The sequence below is a fragment of the Mirounga angustirostris genome, unplaced genomic scaffold (assembly GCF_029215605.1).
Source record: "Mirounga angustirostris isolate CCGP_5_RB_7025 unplaced genomic scaffold, mMirAng1.0.hap1 SCAF_16, whole genome shotgun sequence".
NCBI classification, from domain to species: domain Eukaryota; kingdom Metazoa; phylum Chordata; class Mammalia; order Carnivora; family Phocidae; genus Mirounga; species Mirounga angustirostris.
The window spans coordinates 45,207,028-45,215,221 of record NW_026991724.1 but is presented as its reverse complement, the minus strand read 5'-3'; the positions used below and the strand labels follow the sequence as shown (position 1 = coordinate 45,215,221).

General features: G+C 36.9%; 1 pseudogene; it reads left to right on the top strand.

The window, feature by feature from the left end:
• The first annotated feature begins 4,156 nt into the window (after window positions 1–4,156).
• LOC123856270 (U4 spliceosomal RNA) lies at window positions 4,157–4,308 on the top strand (annotated as a pseudogene).
• Window positions 4,309–8,194: the final 3,886 nt, after the last annotated feature.

The window sequence follows — 8,194 nt, the reverse complement described above, 5'->3', positions numbered from 1 at the left end:
GACTTATTTTGCTTAACATTATACTCCCTAGCTCTATTCATGTTGTTGCAAATGGCAATATTTCTTTTTGTGGCTGAATAATATTCCATTGTGTGTGTATATTCATCTATCACTGGACACTGGGACTGCTTCCATATTTTGGTTATTGTAAATAGTGCTGCAATAAACATAGGGGTGCGTGTATCCCTTTACATTAGTGTTTTTGTATTGTGGGGGTAAATACCTAGTAGTGTGATTACTGGATTGTAGGGTAGTTCTATTTTTAATTTTTTGAAGAACCTCCATATTGTTTTCCACAGTGGCTGCACCAGTTTACATTCCCACCAACAGTGCAGGAAGGTTCCTTTTTCTCCACATCCTTACCAACGCTTGTTATTTTTTGTGTTATTTTAGTCATTCTGACTAGTGTGAGGTGATATCTCATTGTAGTTTTGGTGTGCATTTCCCTGATGATGAGTAGTGTTGAGTATCTTTCCATGTGTCTGTTTTCAGTATCTTTTCATCTGCTTATCTATCTTTGGAGAAATGTCTGTTCATGTCTTCTGCCCATTTTTAAATTGGATTATTTGCCTTTTGGGTGTTGAGTTGTATTAGTTCTTTATATATTTTGGATACTAACCCTTTATTGGATAGTCATTTGCAAATATCTTCTTTCAGTTTTGTTTTTTTTTAAACTTTAAGTAGGCACCATGCCCAGTGTGGGGCTTGAATGAGATCAAGAGTCACATACTCTACCAACTGAGGCAGCTAGGTGCCCCTTATCTTTTCCCACTTAGTAGGTTGCCTTTAAGTTTTGTTGATTAATTTATTCTGTGCAGAAGCTTTTTATTTTGATGTAGATCCAATAGTTTATCTTTGCTTTTATTTCCCTTGCCTCAGGAGACATATCTAGAAAAATGCTATGGCTGATGTCAGAGAAATTACTGTCCGTGCTCTCTTACAAGATTTTTATTGTTTCAGTTACAAGTCTTGCATTTAGGTCTTTAACCCATCTTGAGTTTATTTTTGTGTATGGTGTAAGAAGGTGGTCCAATTTCATTCTTTTGCATTAGCTGTCCAGTTTTCCCAACACCACTTGTTGAAGAGACTTTTTCCTATTGCATATTCTTGCTTCTTTGGTCAAGATTGACCATATAGGGGCGCCTGGGTGGCTCAGTCTGTTAAGCGTCTGCCTTCGGCTCAGGTCATGATCCCAGGGTCCTGGGATCGAGCCCCGCATCGGGCTCCCTGATCAGCGGGAAGCCTGCTTTTCTCTCTCCCACTCCCCTGCTTGTGTTCCCTCTCTCGTTGTCCCTCGCTCGCTGTCTCTCTGTCTCTCTCTCTGTGTCAAATAAATAAAAATAAAAAGATTTTAAAAGATTGACCATATAATTGTGGGTTTATTTCTGGGTTTTCTATTATTTTCTATTGATTTGTGTCTGTTTTTATGACAGTACCATACAGTTGTGATTACTACAGCTTCGTAATATAACTTGGGGTCTGGAATTGTGGTACCTCCAGCTTTGCTCTTTTTCAGGATTGCTTTGGCTATTTGGGGTCTTTTGTGGTTCCATACACATTTTAGGATTGTTTATTCTAGCTCTGTGAAAAAGGCTTTTGGTATTTTGATAGGGATTGCATTAAATCTGTAGATTGCTTTGGGTAGTGTAGACATTTTAACAATATTTGTTCTTCCAATCTATGATCATAGAATGTCTTTCCGTTTGTGTCATATTGAATTTCTTTCATCAGGTTTTTATAGTTTTCAGAGTATAGGTCTTTCACCTCTTTGTTTATTCCTAGATATTTAATTATTTTTGGTGCAATTGTTAATGGGATTGTTTTCTTAATTTCTCTTTCTGCTGCTTCATTATTAGTGTATAGAAATGAAACAGATTTCTTTTTTTAAAAAAAAATATTTATTTGAGAGAGAATGTGTGTGAGTGAAGGGGAAGGGCAGAAGGAGAGAAACCAAGCAGACTCTGTGCTGAGCACAGAGCCCGATGTGGGGCTTGATCTCATGACCCTGAGATCATGACCTGAGCTGAAATGAAGAGTCAGATGTTCAACCTACTGAGCCACCCAGGTGCCCCAGAAATGTAACAGATTTCTGTACATTGATTTTGTATCCTGCGACTTTACTGAGTTCATTTCTCAGTTCTAGTAGGTTTTCTTTGGTAGACTCATTAAGGTTTTCTATATGTAGTATCTTGTCATTTGCAAATAGTGAAAATTTTAGTTCTTCCTTACCAACTTGGATGCCTTTTATTCCTTTTTGTTGTATCTTGCTGTGGTTAGGACTTCCAGTACTATGTTGAATAAAAGTGGTGAGAGAGGATATCCTTGTCTTGTTCTTGACCTTGGGGAAAAGCTCTCAATTTTCCCCCCATTGAGTATGATGTTCACGGTGGGATTTTCATATAAGGCCTTTATTATGTTGAGGTATCTAAACCTACTTTGTTGTGAGGGTTTTTATCATGAATGGATGTACTTTGTCAAAGGCTTTTTCTGTGTCTATTGAAATGATCATATGGTTTTTTATGCTTCCTCTATTGATGTGAGGTATCATGTTGATTGATTTGCAAGTATTAAACCACCCTTGCATCCTGGGAATAAATCCCACTTAATTGTGGTGAATGATGTTTTTAATGTATTGTTGGATTCAGTTTGCTGGTATTTTGTTGAAAATATTTTCATCTATATTCATTGAGATATTGGCCTGTAGTGCTCTTTTTTTGTGGTGTCTTTATCTGGTTTTAGTATCAGAGTAACGCTGGCCTCATAGAATGAATTTGGAAGTTTTCTTTCTCTTCTATTTTTTGGACTATTTTGAAACTAGGTATTAACTCTTCTTTAAATGTTTGGTAGAATTCACCTGTGAAGCCGGCTGGTCCTAGACTTCTATTTGTTGGGAGTTTTTTGATTACTGAGTCAATTTCTTTGCTGGTAATTGGTCTGTTCAAATTTTCAATTTCTTCCTGCTTCAGTTTTGGTAGGTTATATGTTTCTAGGACTTCATCCATTTCTTCTAGGTTGCCCACTTTGTTAGCATATAATTTTTCACAATCTTATAATTGCTTGTATTTCTGTAATGTCTGTTGTTATTTCTCCTCTTTCATTAATGATTTTGTTTATTTTCATCCTCTCATTTTGTTTTGTGTGTTTTTTGTTTGTTTGTTTTGATGAGTCTGGCTAAAGGTTTATCAATTTTGTTGATCTTTTCAAAGAACCATCTCCTGGTTTCAGTGATCTGTTCTATTGTTTTTTTAAGTTTTATATAATTTATTTCTGCTTTAATCTTTATTTTCTTTCTTCTAGTTTTGGGTTTTGTTCTTCTTTTCTAGCGCCTTTAGGCTTAACATTAGGTTGTTTGAGATTTTTATTGCTTCTTGAGGTAGGCCTATATTGCTATCAACTTCAACTTAGAACCACTTTTACTGAATCCCAAATATTTTGGACCATTGTATTTTCATTTTCATTTGTTTCCATGTCATTTTTTATTTCTTCTTTGATTTCTTAGTTGACCCATTTATTATTTAGTAGCATGTTATTTAGCTTCCATGTATTTGTGTTCTTTCCACATTTTTTTGTTGTGGTTGATTTCTAGTTTCATAGCATTGTGGTCAGAAAAGATGCATGAGGGATGCCTGGGTGGCTCAGTTGGTTAAGCCACTGCCTTTGGCTCAGGTCGTGATCCCAGGGTCCTGGAATCGAGTCCCGCATTGGGCTCCTTGCTCAGCAGGGAGCCTGCTTCTCCCTCTGCCTGCCACTCCCCCTGCTTGTGCTCTCTCTGATAAATAAATAAAATCATAAAAAAAAGAAAAGATGCATGGTGTGACTTTAATCTTTTTGAATTTTTTGAGGTTTTGTGGCCTAATATGTAATCTATTCTGGAAAATGTTCCATGTGCATTTGAAAAGAATGTGTATTCTGCTGTTTTAGGATGGAATCTTCTGACTATATCTGTTAAATCCATCTGGTCCAGTGTTCATTCAAAGTCACTATTTCCTTCTTGATTTTCTGTTTGGATGATCTGTTCATCAGTGTAAGTGGGGTGTTAAAGTCCCTTACTATTTTATTATATTACTATCAATTATTTCCTTTATGTTTGTTATTGTTTTATGTATTTGGGTGCTCTCATGTTGGGTTCATAAATATTTACAATTGTTATATCTTCAGCTTTGTGCAGTGGCAGTATCGTAGCCAATGAGGTTTATCCGAGGCACGATTATTGCTAATTGAAAACTTTTCCCAATATAATTGTTATATCTTCTTGTTGGATTGTCCCCTTTATGATGATATAGTGTCCTTGTCTCTTGTTATGTACAGTCTTTGTTTTAAAGTCTATTTTGTCTGATATCAGTAATGCTATCCTGGCTTTCTTTGGACATCCATTTACTCTACATGGTTTTTAGATCTATCATGTTCCTCTGTGCATAGTCATCTAATGCTATTTATCACTTCTAACACTTGCATAGTAACTAATAGTATATATTTACTATGTTTTATTTATTCTTTACCACCTGAAGTGATGGATAGAACTCCTGGCTTTCACAAGGAACATCCTAGTATGTATCCCTTGCAGACCTGGACTAGATTAGAATACTTACCCTGGAATATTGCACCTGTTTGTTCACACAATTTTACTGGGTAGGTACAACCAGGTTACTTTCTAGAGTGGCTGTATCTGTTTACATTCTCACCAGCAGCACCTCTTTTTATGTGCTGGTAAACACTTGATATTATCTTCCTTGGATGTTTTTGGTTTGCATTGTTATTATTATTATTTTTAAAGATTTTATTTATTTATTTGAGAGAGAGAATGAGAGACAGAGAGCATGAGAGGGAGGAGGGTCAGAGGGAGAAGCAGACTCCCTGCCGAGCAGGGAGCCCGATGCGGGACTCGATCCAGGGACTCCAGGATCATGACCTGAGCCGAAGGCAGTCGCTTAACCAACTGAGCCACCCAGGCGCCCCTGCATTGTTATTATTGACTACTGGTGAGCTGGAGCGTATCTCCATATACTTCTTAGTCATTTGGACTCTATCAAGTGTTTTTTTTTTTACCTTGTTTGTCTCCCATCAAATATGCCATCAAATCCATTCATAAAAGTTTGGTTAAAATTTACTTGTAAATCCATCTGGGCTCTAGGCATTGTCTTGTGAGGAGATGTTTCTATACCATTTCAGATTATTGGGTTTATTAAATTTTTCTGTTTCTTATGCCAATTTTGGTATTTTTTTTTAAGAAATGTGTTCATGGGGGCGCCTGGGTGGCTCAGTTGGTTGGGCGACTGCTTTCGGCTCAGGTCATGATCCTGGAGTCCCTGGATCGAGTCCCGCATCGGGCTCCCTGCTCGGCGGGAAGCCTGCTTCTCCCTCTGACCCTCCCCCCTCTCGTGTGCGCTCTCTCTCATTCTCTCTGTCTCAAATAAATAAATAAAATCTTAAAAAAAAAAAAAAGAAATGTGTTCATGTGTCTAGGTTGTCAAATTTGTTTGCAAATAGTCATTCATAAGATTCTTTTATTACTCTTCTAGAACTTTTTTTTTTTAAAAGATTTTATTTATTTATTTGAGACAGAGAGAATGAGAGAGAGAGCGCACACGAGAGGGGGGAGGGTCGGAGGGAGAAGCAGGCTCCCCGCCGAGCAGGGAGCCTGATGCGGGACTCGATCCCGGGACTCCAGGATCATGACCTGAGCCGAAGGCAGTCGCTTAACCAACTGAGCCACCCAGGCGCCCCTCTTTTATTACTCTTCTAACTTCAGTTGGTTTCTTACTCATTTTCTTATTTGCATCTTTGTACTTTTTATCAGCCTTGACAAAGGTTGATATAACTTACTGATCATTGATTAAAAAAAAAAAACACCTATCTTTTGGTTTTGCTATCCTTTTATCTCTCCTGTATTGATTTCTGCCTTTTATGTTTATAATTTAATTCTTGTTTGAGTGTGCTCTGTTCCTACACTTTTTAGTTGAGAATTTAGTTTTTTCTTTTTCTTTTTCTTTTTTTTTAAAGATTTTATTTATTTATTTGACAGAGAGAGAGATAGCGAGAGCAGGAACACAAGCAGGGGGAGTGGGAGAGGGAGAAGCAGGCTTCCTGCTGAACAGGGAGCCCGATGTGGGACTCGATCCCAGGACCCTGGGATCATGACCTGAGCTGAAGGTAGACGCTTAACGACTGAGCCACCCAGGCGCCCCTCTTTTTTTTATTTCTTAATTACATTGCTATCTATATCTATCTATCTATCTATCTATCTATCTATCTATCTATCTATCTACCTATCTATCCATCCATCATCTATCTGTTATGACTAAATAGGGTTTATTACAAGAATGCAAGCCTAGATCAATCAGTATCTGGGAATTTGTCAACCTTTAACAATATAATTCATAATAATATGGAGCTTGTAAACATAAAGTAAAAGAGAAACCCTACAGGATTATGTAAATAGAAACCAAAATTTTGATAAAATTTGACAGCTCTTTCTAATACACTTCTTTTTTTTATTTTTTAATTTTTTAAAGTAGGCTCCATGCCCAACATGGGGCTTGAACTCATGACCCCAAGATCAAGAGTTGAATGTTCCACTGACTGAGCCAGCCAGGCACCGCTAATACACTTCCTGTTTTAAATCTTTTTTTTCTGTGTGTGTATGGTTGGTTTTTTGGTTTTGTTTTGTTTTGTTTGTTTTTTTGCAGGAGGTATAGTTGACACACAATGTTACATTAGTTTCAGGTGTACAACATAGTGATTCAACAGGTTTATACATATTATGTTATATTCACCACAAGTGTAGCTACCATACATTACAATGTCATTGACTATATTCTTTATGCTGTTTCTTTTATTCTTGTGATTTATTCATTCCATATTGGAAGCCTGTATCTCTTACTCCCCTTCACCAATTTTCCTTCCCCCTTCCCATCTGGTAACCATCAATTCTCTGTATTTATGGGTCTGATTCTGCTTTGTTTATTCATTTGTTGTTGATTGTACTTTTAATTGGTCCTCTTATCATTATAAAACAATCTTCTTTGTCCCTGGTAATATTTTTGTTCCCAAATCTATTTTGTCTGATATTAATATACCCACTTTAGCTTTCTTTTAATTAGTATTAGCATAGCATATCTTTCCCCATCTTTTTACTTTTAACCTATTTGTATCTTTCTCTTTCTTTTTTCGAGTAAGCTCTACACCCAAAATGGAGCTTGAATTTACAATCCAAGACTAAGAGTCATGCTCTTCCAACTGAGCCAGTCAGGCATCCCTGTGTCTTTCTATTTAAACTGGGTTTCTCATAGGCAGCATATAATTTGTTTTTAAAATTTTTTAAAAAAATTCAGTCTGAAAATCTCTGCTGTTTGATTGGGGTGTTTAGACCATTCACATTTTAAGAATAATTTATTGAGGTGAAATTCACATAATATGAAATTAGCCATTTTTAAGTGAACACTTGGAAGCATTTAATACATTCACAATGTTGTGCAACCACCATTTCTCTAGGTCCAAAACATTTCCATCATTCCAAAGTAAATTCCTTACCTATTCAGCAATTTCTCCCCATTCTCCTCTCCCCTCATAACCTGTCAACCACTAAATTGCATTCTATCTCTATTGATTTATCTATTTTGGATATTCCATATAGATGGAACCATACAATATATGATCTTTTGTATCTGGTTTCTTTTTTTTTTTTGTTAAGATTTTATTTATTTATTTGAGAGAGAGAATGAGATAGAGACAGAGAGAGCATGAGAGGGGGGAGGGTCAGAGGGAGAAGCAGACTCCCTGCTGAACAGGGAGCCCGATGCGGGATTCGATACCGGGACTCCAGGATCATGACCTGAGCTGAAGGCAGTCACTTAACCATCTGAGCCACTCAGGCGCCCTTGTATCTGGTTTCTTTAGCATAATGGTTTGCAGGTTCATTCATGTAAGCATTATCTGTACTTCATTCCTTTTTATGGTTGAATAATATTCCACTGTATGTAAATACCACATTTTGTTTATCTGTTAATATGTCGGTGGAGATTTGGGACAGTTATACCTTTAGGCCATTGTGAATAGTGCTGCTATGCATGTACATGTACTTCTTTTCAGTTCTTTGGGGCATATGCCTAGGAGAATTATTGAGTCATATGGTTATTTTGTACTTAACTTTCTGAGGAACTGCCAACTGTTTTCTACAGTGGCTGAAGCATTTTAG